Raw genomic sequence first — 14,654 nt, forward strand, 5'->3', positions numbered from 1 at the left:
TGTTTCTGTCACCACTTTATTTCCCACTGACTTCCTGCATCGGTTCCCATCCCCCTGCCACATTAGTTTAAACCCTCCCCAACAGCACTGGCAAACACTCCCCCTAGTTCTACCTATGTTGTTGGTTCCTACGTGGACCACCACATCTGGATCCTCCCCATCTCATGCTCCAAGTTCTTCTCCAGCTGCGACGTGATATCCTTAATCCTGGCACCGGGCAGGCAACACAGCCTCCGGGACTCCCGGTCACGTCTGCAGAGAACTGTTTCCACCCCCCTGACTATACTATCCCCGACCACCAACACATTCCTTTTCACTCCCCCCATTTGAATGGCCTCCTGTACCATAGTGCCGTTGTCAAATTGCCCATCCTGCATGCAGTCTTTGTTCTCATCAACACAGGTAGCAAGTACCTCGTATCTGATGGACAAGGGCAAAGGCTGAGACTCCTCCATCACTGCATCCTGGGTCCCTATACCTGCCTGACTCACAGTCACATCCTCCTGTCCCTGACCGCTGACCAAATCTAAACTACTACCTAACCTGAGGGGTGTGACTGCCTCCTGGATCAAAGTGTCCGGGTAACTCTCCCCCTCCCTCATGCATCGCAATGTCTGCAGCTCTGAGTCCAGCACAACAAATCTGAGCTGAAGTTGCTCGACCAGAGCGGCGGCGGACCTGAGCTGGAGCAGAGGAGAGAGACCGAGAGCGGGGATAAAAGAGCGGCGGCCCGAGGCCCGAGACCAGAGCAGCGGCGGACCTGAGCGGGAGCAGAGGAGAGAGACCGAGAGCGGGGATAAAAGAGCGGCGGACCGAGGCCCGAGACCAGAGCGGCGGCGGACCTGAGCGGGAGCAGAGAAGAGAGACCGAGAGCGGGGATAAAAGAGCGGCGGACCGAGGCCCGAGACCAGAGTGTCGGCGGACCTGAACGGGAGCAGAGGAGAGAGACCGAGAGCGGGGATAAAAGAGCGGCGGACCGAGGCCCGAGACCAGAGTGTCGGCGGACCTGAGCGGGAGCAGAGGAGAGAGACCGAGAGCGGGGATAAAAGAGCGGCGGCCCGAGGCCCGAGACCAGAGCGGCGGCGGACCTGAACGGGAGCAGAGGAGAGAGACCGAGAGCGGGGATAAAAGAGCGGCGGACCGAGGCCCGAGACCAGAGCGGCGGCGGACCTGAACGGGAGCAGAGGAGAGAGACCGAGAGCGGGGATAAAAGAGCGGCGGCCCGAGGCCCGAGACCAGAGCTGCGGTGGACCTGAACGGGAGCAGAGGAGAGAGACCGAGAGCAGGGATATAAAGAGCGGCAGCCCGAGGCCCGAGGCCCGAGGCCCGAGACCAGAGCAGTGGCGGACCTGAACGGATCAAAAACAACAACAGAAAACCAAGGAGTGACGTCACAGGACAGCAGGTAAGTGATTGGTTGGTGAGTATTACTGTTTTTTTTTCTTCTCTAAATTAGGGCATTGGTTTAAACTAAGAGCTGGGAAAATAAGCAGCTTTTATAGCAGGTAGTTTTTTTTTTAGTGAACCTAGGTCCCTGGTATAGTTAACATTTTCAAATTTCAACGTAATTTAAAAGGGGTAACTAAGCTAAGGCAAATCATGGCAGCAGACCTCGCACCCGTGATATGCCCCTCCTGCAAGATGTGGGAAGTCATGGACACTACCAGTGTCCCTGCCGACCATGTGTGCAGGAAGTGTGTCCACCTGCAGCTACTGACCGATCGTATCTCGGAGCTGGAGCTGCGGGTGGACTCACTGTGGAGCATCCGCGATGCAGAGAAACTCGTGGATAGCACGTTTAGCGAGTTGGTCACACCGCAGGTAAAGGAAGTACAGGCAGGAAGTGAATGGGTGACCACCAGGAAGAGTAAGAGGTGCAGGCAGGTAGTGCAGGGGTCCCCTGTGGCCATCCCCCTCTCAAACAGGTATACCGTTTTGGATACTGTTGTGGGAGATGGCTCACCAGGGGAAGGTGGCAGCGGCCAGGTTCATGGCACCGTGGCTGGCTCTGCTGCACAGGAGGGCAGGAAAAAGAGTGGCAGAGCTATAGTGATAGGGGACTCGATTGTAAGGGGAATAGACAGGCGTTTCTGCGGACGCAACCGAGACTCCAGGATGGTATGTTGCCTCCCTGGTGCAAGGGTCAGGGATGTCTTGGAGCGGCTGCAGAACATTCTGGAGGGGGAGGGTGAACAGCCAGTTGTCGTGGTGCATATAGGTACCAACGATATAGGTAAAAAATGGGATGAGGTCCTACAAGCTGAATTTAGGGAGTTAGGAATTAAACTAAAAAGTAGGACCTCAAAGGTAGTAATCTCAGGATTGCTACCAGTGCCACGGGCTAGTCAGAGTAGGAATGACAGGATAGCTAGGATGAATATGTGGCTTGAGAGATGGTGCAAGAGGGAGGGATTCAAATTCCTGGGACATTGGAACCGGTTCTGGGGGAGGTGGGACCAGTACAAATTGGACGGTCTGCATCTGGACGGGACTGGAACCAATGTCCTAGGGGGAGTGTTTGCTAGTGCTGTTGGGGAGGGTTTAAACTAAAGTGGCAGGGGGATGGGAATCGATGCAGGAAGTCAGTGGGAAGTAAAGTGGTAACAGAAACAAAAGGCAGTAAGGGAGAGTGTACAAAACATGACCGGACAAATGGTCTGAGAAAGCACGGCAAAGACCAAGGGAAGTCTAGATTAAACTGCATTTATTTCATTGCAAGAAGTCTGATGGGCAAGGCAGATGAACTCAGGGCATGGATGGGTACATGGGACTGGGATGTTATAGCTATTACTGAAACGTGGCTAAGGAAGGGGCAGGACTGGTCGCTAAATATTCCAGGGTACAGATGCTATAGGAAAGATAGAGCAGGAGGTAAGAGAGGAGGGGGAGTTGCGTTCTTGATTAGGGAGAACATCACGGCAGTAGTGAGAGGGGATATATCCGAGGGTTCGCCCACTGAGTCGATGTGGGTAGAACTGAAAAATAAGAAGGGAGAGATCACTTTGATAGGATTGTACTACAGACCCCCAAATAGTCAACGGGAAATTGAGGAGCAAATATGTAAGGAGATTACAGACAGCTGCAAGAAAAATAGGGTGGTAATAGTAGGGGACTTTAACTTTCCCAACATTGACTGGGACAGCCATAGCATTAGGGGCTTGGATGGAGAGAAATTTGTTGAGTGTATTCAGGAGGAATTTCTCATTCAGTATGTGGATGGCCCGACTAGAGAGGGGGCAAAACTTGACCTCCTCTTGGGAAATAAGGAAGGGCAGGTGACAGAAGTGTTAGTGAGGGATCACTTTGGGACCAGTGATCATAATTCCATTAGTTTTAAGATAGCTATGGAGAAGGATAGGTCTGGCCCAAAAGTTAAAATTCTAAATTGGGGAAAGGCCAATTTTGATGGTATTAGACAGGAACTTTCAGAAGTTGATTGGGAGAGTCTGTTGGCAGGCAAAGGGACGTCTGGTAAGTGGGAGTCCTTCAAAAATGTGTTAACCAGGGTTCAGGGTAAGCACATTCCTTATAAAGTAAAGGGCAAGGCTGGTAGAAGTAGGGAACCTTGGATGACTCGGGAGATTGAGGCCCTAGTCAGAAAGAAGAAGGAGGCATATGACATGCATAGGCAGCTGGGATCAAGTGGATTCCTTGACGAGTATAGAGATTGCCGGAGTAGAGTTAAGAGAGAAATCAGGAGGGCAAAAAGGGGACATGAGATTGCTTTGGCAGATAAGGCAAAGGTGAATCCAAAGAGCTTCTACAAATACATAAAGGGCAAAAGAGTAACTAGGGAGAAAGTAGGGCCTCTGAAGGATCAACAAGGTCATCTATGTGCGGAACCACAAGAGATGGGTGAGATCCTAAATGAATATTTCACATCGGTATTTACGGTTGAGAAAGGCATGGATGTTAGGGAACTTGGGGAAATAAATAGTGATGTCTTGAGGAGTGTACATATTACAGAGAGGGAGGTGCTGGAAGTCTTAACGCGCATCAAGGTAGATAAATCTCCGGGACCTGATGAAATGTATCCCAGGACGTTATGGGAGGTTAGGGAGGAAATTGCGGGTCCCCTAGCAGAGATATTTGAATCATCCACCGCTACAGGTGAGGTGCCTGAAGATTGGAGGGTAGCAAATGTTGTGCCTTTGTTTAAGAAGGGCGGCAGGGAAAAGCCTGGGAACTACAGACCGGTGAGCCTGACATCTGTAGTGGCTAAGTTGTTAGAGGGTATTCTGAGAGACAGGATCTACGGGCATTTGGAGAGGCAAGGACTGATTAGGAACAGCCAGCATGGTTTTGTGAGAGGAAAATCATGTCTCACGAATTTGATTGAGTTTTTTGAAGGGGTAACCAAGAAGATAGATGAGGGCTGTGCAGTAGACGTGGTCTACATGGACTTCAGCAAAGCCTTTGACAAGGTACCGCATGGTAGGTTGTTACATAAGGTTAAATCTCACGGGATCCAAGGTGAGGTAGCCAATTGGATACAAAATTGGCTTGACGACAGAAGACAGAGGGTGGTTGTAGAGGGTTGTTTTTCAAATTGGAGGCCTGTGACCAGCGGTGTGCCTCAGGGATCGGTGCTGGGTCCGCTGTTATTTGTTATTTATATTAATGATTTGGATGAGAATTTAGGAGGCATGGTTAGTAAGTTTGCAGATGACACCAAGATTGGTGGCATCGTGGACAGTGAAGAAGGTTATCTAGGATTGCAACGGGATCTTGATAAATTGGGCCAGTGGGCCGATGAATGGCAGATGGAGTTTAATTTCGATAAATGTGAGGTGATGCATTTTGGGAGATCGAATCGGGCCAGGACCTACTCCGTTAATGGTAGGGCGTTGGGGAGAGTTATAGAACAAAGAGATCTAGGAGTACAGGTTCATAGCTCCTTGAAAGTGGAGTCACAGGTGGATAGGGTGGTGACGAAGGCATTCAGCTTGCTTGGTTTCATTGGTCAGAACATTGAATACAGGAGTTGGGATGTCTTGTTGAAGTTGTACAAGACATTAGTTAGGCCACACTTGGAATACTGTGTACAGTTCTGGTCACCCTATTATAGAAAGGATATTATTAAACTAGAAAGAGTGCAGAAAAGATTTACTAGGATGCTGCCGGGACTTGATGATTTGACTTATAGGGAGAGGTTAGATAGACTGGGACTTTTTTCCCTGGAGAGTAGGAGGTTGAGGGGTGATCTTATACAAGTCCATAAAATAATGAGGGGCATAGATAAGGTAGATAGTCAAAATCTTTTCCCAAAGGTAGGGGAGTCTATAACGAGGGGATATAGATTTAAGGTGAGAGGGGAGAGATACAAAAGGGTCCAGAGGGGCAATTTTTTCACTCAAAGGGTGGTGAGTGTCTGGAACGAGCTGCCAGAGGCAGTAGTAGAGGCGGGTACAATTTTGTCTTTTAAAAAGCATTTGGACAGTTACATGGGTAAGATGGGTATAGAGGGATATGGGCCAAGTGCAGGCAATTGGGACGAGCTTAGCGGTATAAACTGGGCGACATGGACATGTTGGGCCGAAGGGCCTGTTTCCATGTTGTAAACTTCTATGATTCTATGATTCTATGAGTTGCAGACACTTACTGCTCAGGATCTCACTGGTCTCCACCAACTCCCACATGCTGCAGTTACAAAACATCATCTGCCCTATCCAACCTTGTTTTATATATTTAATTAGTTAAAGCTTTTATTCACTTGATATTTTTAGATTAATAACTAATTAGATAATCTAGTTTAGAAGGGAAGTGAAAAGGGAAATAAGGGGAGCATAGAGCTGACATAAAAGTGAATCCAAAAGTCTTCCACAGGCATATAAATAGGAAACACAATTTGCCTTTAACAAATCCATGCTGGCTTTCCTTAATTAATCCACACTTGTCCAAGTGACTGTTAATTTTGTCCTGGATTATTGTTTCCAAAACTTCTCCACCACCGAGATGAAACTGTCTGGTCTGTTGTTGGGTTTATCCTTACACCCTTTTTTGAACAAGGGTGTAACTTTTGCAATTCTCCAGTCTCTGTCAACGCCCCCATAGCTCAGCATGATTGGAAGATTATGGCCAGTACCTGCACAATTTCCACCATTACTTTCCCCAGCAACTGAGGATGCATCCCATCAGGACCCAGTGATATATCGAATTTAACTACAGCTAGCCTTTCTAGTTATTCCTCTTTATTAATTTTTAGGCCATCCAGTATCTCAACTACCTCCACTTTTACTGTGACTTTGGCAGCATCTTCTTTCTTGATAAAGATGGAGGCAAAGTAATCATTCAGTACCTCTGCTTCCATGGGTAGGTCTCCATTTTGGTCCTTAATTGGCCCCACCCCTCCTCTTACTACCTGTTTATTATTTATATTCCTGTAGAAGACTTTTGGTGTCCCTTTTACGTTAGTGCCAGTCTTGTCTCGTACTTTCACTTTGCCACTCTCCTTTACTTTTTCACTTCCCGTCTGAGCTTTCTATGTGTGAATAAATAGAAAATATGTGAATAAATGTGAATAGATCGTGAATAAGTTTGAGTAAAACAAGGTCAATAGATTTTTTACCTGTTAATTGAGCAGTGAAGGATTCTTTGCAATAGTAATTGAGTTGTATCCCTAGGTTTGCAGGTTGTAAGTGCCTGTCCACAGGTTCAACTTACAGACTGGATTTTATATGAGAGCATGCAATGAGAGAAGGTCATCACTCCAGCCCATCCAGCCCATTCTTCCCACAGACGATGTACAATTTGCTCTATCACAGACTACAACCAATTCTTTGGATTTCTTGAGAGAAGCTGGATAACCAGAGGCAAAGTGTACAGGAGCAAAATAGCCGATGAAATTTCTCCCCAATGCTTTATGCTCAGCATTTAGTCAGGTGCTTTATAATCGAATTAGATACTCATCCATTCTACAAATGTTTATTAGCAGTTGGAAACATTTGGGATTTTTGAACTGCAATTTGGTTCAATTCACAAGTCACAAAATATTCTTGAGTCTTTTCCTGTTGTCCCCTCTCAGTCTTCGTTCAAAAATCTTCTGAGTTCATGCAACCTTGTAAGAATGGTAGTTGAAGAACAAAAGTAAATTAAGGTCATGTCGCAACTGCATTAAGGACCTATAGTGGGTTATGACGTCTTGATTTTGCAAGCAGCTTTGTACAAGTTTTGAAAGCTGTAATATTGAATCAAAAATAACTTAGCATCTGGTTTAAGTCTGAATATTTCTATTCACACCAACAGGAAAAAAACAGAGACAAGAAAAAACAAATCTGGATCTCTCCCCCGCAAAAAGCTATTGAGGCTTGGAGAATTGAAAATTTCAAAACTGAGATTGACAGATTTTTGTTGGGTAAGGTTACTAAGAGGTCTGGAACGAAGGCAGGTGAATGGAGTTAAGATACTGATCAGCCATAATCTAATTGAATGGCGGACCAGGCTCAAGGGGCTGAATGGCCGACTCCTGCGCCTATGTTATGATAATCCATTGAAAATCCAGCGTAAGTTTGATCTTGGTTCAATTGGTAAAATTCTCACCTCTGAGTTAGAAGGTCGTGGTTTTAATACCCTGTCCAAGATTTGAGCATGTAATCCAGGCTGACACTTCGGAGCAGTACTGAGGGAGTGCAGCACTGTCGGAGGTATTCATTATTGAATGAGACATTAAACTGAGGCCTTATTGGTTGTAAAAGATCCCATGGCACCATTCATCGAAGAGCAGGGAGTTCCCTGGTATCCTGCCCTATGTTTCTCCCTTAACACATACCACCACCACCGGCAAATACAGATTAACTGCTCACTCCGTTCATTTATTGTTTGTGGGATCTTGCTGTGTACAAATTGTGTTTGCATCAATAACAGTGGCTGCACTGCACCTCAAAAAAGTAATTTGTTGATTGTGAAGCTCTTTAGGAGGATGTGATATGATGCGATGTGAAATGCAAGCTCTTTCTTTCTTAACATTGCACTTGTACATAATTGAACCTTCCCTATATGGCATTTCCTGGTCCCAACACAGGAATATATTTAACGGTCATTTGCAACATGCTTCCATTATAGGAATGACAGTCAAGACGAGTGATAGCTCCATTTTGCCTTTGCTTGTATTTCTTTGCTACAATCTTAACTCTAAATGGACAGCAATGTGGCATTTGGTTCATTTATATAAGAGCAGGAGCCCTGGTCTGTGAAGAGAATCTTTCTTTTCTCAAGGAATAGAAATAGAAATACCACAAAGTAGATGGATTATATTTTATTTACTCTCAATTTAGTGGGTTTTTTGGGGTTCTCCTTGTCCCATTTTCCAGATAGGTCATGGCTAAGATTCCAGCTGCACTGAAACTGTAGAGTCACCATAAGACGGTGTCTTTCACTTGGATTTTCCCACTCTCTCTATGGGCCGTGTCCCTTTGTTTCACCTTCAGAATTTGCTACCTAGGAAATTGAAGGTAGAAACCCATGATGTTGTGAGTCCATGGCCCTAATTTGCTGTGCTATCCCGTCTGGCTCTATCCACTTCATGCACCATTGGTGCTTGCTCCCAGGACCCAACAATACAACGCCTTACACCAAATCAATGGCACTTCCCACACAAATCAGGGGGGAAAACTCTCCAGTGGCTGGAGTCATAACTAGCACAAAGGAAGATGGTAGTTTTTGTTGGAGGTCAATCTTCTCAGCCCCAGGACATTGCTGCAGGAGTTCCTCAGGGCAGTGTTCTAGGCCCAACCATCATCAGCTGCTTCATCAATGACCTTCCCTCCATCATAAGGTCAGAAATGGGGATGGTTGCTGATGATTGCACAGTGTACAGTTCCATTCACAACCCCTCAGGTAATCAAGCAGTCCGAGCCTGCATGCAGCAAGACCTGGACAACATCCAGGCTTGGGCTGATAAGTGGCAAGTAACATTCGCCCCAGACAAGTGCCAGGCAATGACCATCTCCAACAAGGGAGAGCCTAACCACCTCCCCTTGACATTCAACGGCATTACCATCGCCAAATCCCCTGCCATCAACATCCTGGGGGTCACCATTGACCAGAAACATAATTGGACCAGCCATATAACTACTGTGGCGGCAAGAACAGGTCAGAGGCTGGGTATTCAGTGGTGAGTGACTCACCTCCTGACTCCCCAAAGCCTTTCCATCATCTACAAGGCACAAGTCAGGAGTGTGATAGAATACTCTCCACTTGCCTGGATGAGTGCAGCTCCAACAACACTCAAGAAGCTTCACACCAACCAAGACAAAGAAGCCTGCTTGATTGGCACCCCATCCACCATCCTAAACATTCACTCCCTCCGCCACCAGCGCTCTCTGGCTGCAGTGTGTACCATCCACAGGATGCACTGCAGCAACTCGCCAAGGCTTCTTCAACAGCACCTCCCAAACTCGCGACCTCTACCATCTAGAAGGACAAGAGCAGCAGGCACATGGGAACAACACCACCTGCACATTCCCCTCCAAGTCACACACCATCCCGGCTTGGAAATATATCACCGTTCCTTCATTGTCACTGGGTCAAAATCCTGGAACTTCCTTCCTAACAGCACTTTGGGAGAACCTTCACCACACGCACTGCAATGATTCAAGAAGGCGGCTCACCACCACCTTCTCAAGGGCAATTAGGCATGGGCACTAAATGCTGGCCTTGCCAGCATCGCCCATATCCCATGAACGAAAAAAAAAGGAAGGAAGGGAGGGAATACCAAAGAGCCCCTTATCACGAGATCACTCTTGGAGTTCTGAGAGCAAGGGTGCTCACCTGACTGCCATCTCTACTTCCGGTGGTGTTTGGCTCAGAGAAACTTGGTGAGGAGGGCGTAGAGAGAGAATAAACAAGAAATATTAAGTTGACAGAAAAGGTGCTTGTCTTGTAACCAAAATTGCAGGCCTCTAGGGGTGCCACACATTGAATGCTGTGGTCATTAAATACTGCAGACCAATATGAATGCAAGTATTTAAAAAAATCATGGTGCATATACATTGAAGTATATATGGAATGATGCATGAATATTTTTTAACTTTCTTTTATTTCGTTACCAAGTATGACATTCTATATCCAATGGTTTTATTCATGGCGTTCTTGGTTTCCAAAATGGAGGCCATATGCTTAACCATCACTGTCTCCACCAACTATCTTCTCCCCTGACCCCCATACTTCATAACCCCCATTAATAACCCTAGCTTCTCCCACCATCTTCTCTTCCTTCTGGCCCTCCTCAGACTCATTTCCTTCATAACTCTCACCATCACTCCCTTGACTCCCCTTCCAATCTAGTTCCTGTAAACTTAACTTCCCTTTTGACCCCATATTTATTTATATCACTCTCCTCCTTAAAATGCCTGCCCTTGTCTCCTCTATCTCCGACTTGCCCTTTCCCTCAAGGCCCTTGGCCATGTCTTTTCCATCTCCCATGCGTTGATCTATCTCATCATTCCTTACTTGTGTTCCTCCAATCCAGCCTCTGATCAGCCCACGGCACTTAGGCTGTCCTAATTAAAGTGATAGTAGACATCCTACAAGACTACAACCATGGGTCCCTTCTCATGCTTCTCTAAATCACTGCTGCCTTCTCCATTGTTGGTCTTTCTGTTTTGTTCTATCCCCTCTCTTCCATGGTGCTTCACCACTCCGACATTACCCAACGCAATCATATCTCCTCAAATTAGCTGTCTTCCTGGTGTAAGATTCTCAAAATTCACAGATCCCCCAAAACTCGGAGATAAACCCTAAAGAAATTCACCTTTTCCCTGAGTATGGAAAGTCTTTTGCCATTGACTGAAATCCAAAGATGGAAGGATAGATGAGAGGTCACCAGACGAATCCACAACACACACATGGAATGTGGGAGAATTACTGCTTGAGACGTGTCTTTATTTTAATGCAAAACCTACAGCAGGTGGTCGACACTCACAGGCCATTGAAAGAGGTAACTACTGCAGACATGGTGGGGCCATGCCTTTGTTTTAAAGCAAAACCCATCAACGCATAGGACGTTGGATACAAAAGGAAGCCTTGTGTGACAAGCTCTAAAAATCGGAATTAACAATGACCCATCAAGAGAAGCAATTGCAACATGATGAGGGACCATCAAAAAGCCATCAAAGATTCTTAAGGACTTTGTAAGAACGGTTTGAACAGACATGAAGTGGGTTTTTTTAAAGCGATGAAGACCATTTGTAAGAGAGGGATATAAAAGTGGAAACTCGAAACCTCTCTCTCTCTCTCTCTCTGGTTCTTGCTGGCTGCTTGTCTTGTTCTGCCTGTCTCTGGAAGGAAGAGCAGCTTCCAGCGAACAACAAGGGAAGCAGTTCGACAGGGAAGGTCATCAGCTCTAGAAGCAGGCCGACACACAAGAAGAATCCAGAGCAACAGTCCCAGTGATCATCAGACACCTCGCGGCAACCAGGGCCTTACAAAACAACCAACTGAATATTGCCACCAACCAGCCGGGTAATATTGGGCCACCGCGACCAAAGAAAACCAACTCAGGAGAAAATCGAAGATCCGCAAAGTTTCCACTCTACAATCTATTTCTGACTTACCTCTGGGTGAATTACTGTCAAGGATTCGTTTGGTGAGCATTATCTCTGGCCCTTTAGAGTCCAACTTAGCTGGTACAGTGGGATTGGGAGGGGTGAGGTATCTTTCCCTCGTGTGCACAGAAGTGTTCCCCATTTTATTAGAGTGTTAAGATTGTTGTGTTGTATTTTCTCTCTTGAATAAAGGTCAAAGTTTCTTGAACCAGAACCAGTTGTCCGCTGCACTTTGTCACAACCCCCAAATAAGTCCAAGGTCTGGAGCCCTGGGAGTGGGAGCGATTCGAACCCCTCAGAAGTCAGAGGCGAAGATGACACACACCACCACCCCCTACAGTGTACCTACACGTCACTTCCCATTAATCATCAATCTGCCACCACTCAGCAATATCATGCACAAACAGAGGGTCAGCTTTTACATATGTGTCAATGACACTCAAATCGATCTCACTGCCACCTACACTGAGACCAGGACTGTTGCTGTACCATCTAACTGTCAGACATGAAGTTCTGGATTCGGTCCAATTTTCTACAACTCAACATCAGCAAGGATGAAACCATCTTGTTTGGCTTTTGCCAGAACCGACGTGCATCTCGCACCAACCTCATCCAACTTTCCCTCACTGCTCGCTCAGCACAGTCTGGTGGTATGCTGCCTCTGATTTCTCTTTGACTCTGAGCTCAGCTCAGTCCCTTTCCAGAAACCTCTACTTTCACTTGTAGAACATTGCGGCCTGACCTCTCCTCCTCCTCTGAATTGGGGACTCAGTAATCAGGAGGCCGTAGTCAGAAAGTTATCACTGGAAGAAATTAGGAAAGCAAAGAGAGGGCATGAAAAAATATTGGCAAGTAAAATCAAGGAAAATTCAAAGATGTTTTATAAATATATTAAGAGCAATAGGATAACTAAGGAAAGAGTAGGGCCTATTAGAGACCAAAAAGGTAAGCTATGTTTGGAGGTGGAAGATGTTGGCATGGTTCTTAATGAATACTTTGTGTCTGTCTTCACAAAAGAGAGGGACGATGCAGACATTGCAGATAAGGAGGACGAGTGTGATATATTGGATGGGATAAACATAGTGAGAGAAATATTAAAGGGTTTAGCATCTTTGAAAGTAGATAAATCACCAAGCCTGGATGAAATGTATCCCAGGCTGTTAAAAGAAGCAAGGGAGGAAATATCAGAGGTTCTGACCATCAGTTTCCAATCCTCGATGGATACAGACATGGTGCCGGAGGATTGGAGGACTGCTAACGTTGTACCGTTGTTTAAAAAGGGAGAGAGGGATAGACCGAGTAATTACAGGCCAGTCAGATTAACCTTGGTGGTGGGCAAATTATTGGAATCAATTCTGAGGGACAGGATAAACCATCACTAAGAAAGGCGCAGAGTAATCAATGACTGTCAGCATGGATTTGTTAAGGGAAGGTCGTGTCTGGCAAACTTGGTTGAATTTTTTGAGGCGGTAAGGGAGGGTCGATGAGGGGAGCGCATTTGACGTCGTCTACATGGATTTTAGCAAGGCTTTTGAAAAGGTCAAAAAAATACAAGCCCATGGGATCCAAGGAAAAGTTGCAAGTTGGATCCAAAATTGCCTGTGGCAAGAAGCAAAGAGTAATGACTGACAGGTGTTTTTGTGACTGGAAGGCTGTTTCCAGTGGGGTTCCACAGGGTTCGGTACTAGGTTCCTTGCTTTTTGTGGCATATATTAATGATTTGGACTTAAAATGTAGACGGCATGATTAAGAAGTTTGCAGATGATAAAAAGTTGGCCCTGTGTTTGATAGTGAGGAGGAAAGCAGTAGACTGTAGGAAGATATTAATGGACTGGTTAGGTGGGCAGAAAAGTGGCAAATGGAATTGAATCCAGAGAAGTGTGAGGTAATGCATTTGGGGAGGGCAAACAAGGCAAGGGAGTACACAATAAATGGGAGGATGCTGAGAGGTGCAGAGGAACAAAGGGACCTTGGAGTGCATGTCCACAGATTCCTGAAGGTAGCAGGACAGGTCGATAAGGTGGTTAAAAAGGCATACGGGATATTTTCCTTTTTTAGCCGAGGCATAAAATATAAGAGCCGGGAGGTTATGCTGGAAAGGTATAAAACATTGGTTTGGCCACAGCTTGCGTACTAAGTACAGTTCTGGTCACCACATTACAGGAAGGATGTAATTGCACTGGAGAGAGTACAGAGGAGATTCACGAGGATGTTATCAAGACTGGAGAATTTTCGCTCTGAGGAAAGATTGGATAGGCTGGGGTTGTTTTCTTTGGAACAAAGGAGGCTGAGGGGTGATTTAATTGAGGTGTACAAAATTATGAGGGGCCTCGATAGAGTGAATGGGAAGGACCTATTTCCCTTAGCAGAGAGTTGAATAACCAGGGGGCAGAGGTTTAAAATTATTGGTAGAAGGATTAGAGGGGAGCCGAGGAAAATGTTTTTCACTCAGAGGGTGGTGGGTGTCTGAAACTCACTGCCTGAAAGGGTGGTAGAGGCAGAAACCCTCATCACATTTAAAAAGTACTTGGATATGCATCTGAAGTTCCATAACCTACAAAGCTACAGACCAAGTGCTGGAAAGTGGTATTTGGCTGGGTGGCTCATTTTCGGCAGGCGCAGATACGATGGGCTGAATGGCCTCCTTCTGTGCCGTAAATTTTCTCTGATTTTGTTATTCTATGATACAGTAAATTAAACAATTGGATTATTTCCTATTACTATTCTTTACTTTCGTTCCTCTTGGAATCTTTCCTAAGATTTTTCCGTCCTTTCCTAGAATAGTTATATCATTTGGAACACCTCCTTCCAATAGGCTTTCATTGGTCTTTTTCCTTTTTTCACTCCACTCTCGGGATGCACGATGCGATCCTTCCATGAAACCTGGAGTGTTAGTTCAAATTTTCCTTTATCTTTTCGTGAAATTTCAGTCATTTCTGCCAGGAAGCTACCCTGGATACTTTGACTGATTTTCGAGCGCTCTCTTATCTCCAAGGTGGGATTACAACTTTACTATGAATAAGTAATTCCTTCTATTCCTCAAATATTATATTTTTAATATTGTCTCATGATTTTAATTTTAAAGATACAAACCTATCTCGTGATCTTGAG

The 14,654-nt window shown here is 45.8% G+C and overlaps 1 pseudogene; it reads left to right on the forward strand.

Annotated features, from left to right (window-relative positions):
• Positions 1 to 14,654, forward strand: part of LOC137331156 (alpha-1,4-N-acetylglucosaminyltransferase-like) — a 66,023-nt pseudogene that overhangs the window by 14,640 nt on the left and 36,729 nt on the right.

Source organism: Heptranchias perlo, chromosome 13, assembly GCF_035084215.1.
Source record: "Heptranchias perlo isolate sHepPer1 chromosome 13, sHepPer1.hap1, whole genome shotgun sequence".
In the NCBI taxonomy this organism is placed as follows: Eukaryota; Metazoa; Chordata; class Chondrichthyes; order Hexanchiformes; family Hexanchidae; genus Heptranchias; species Heptranchias perlo.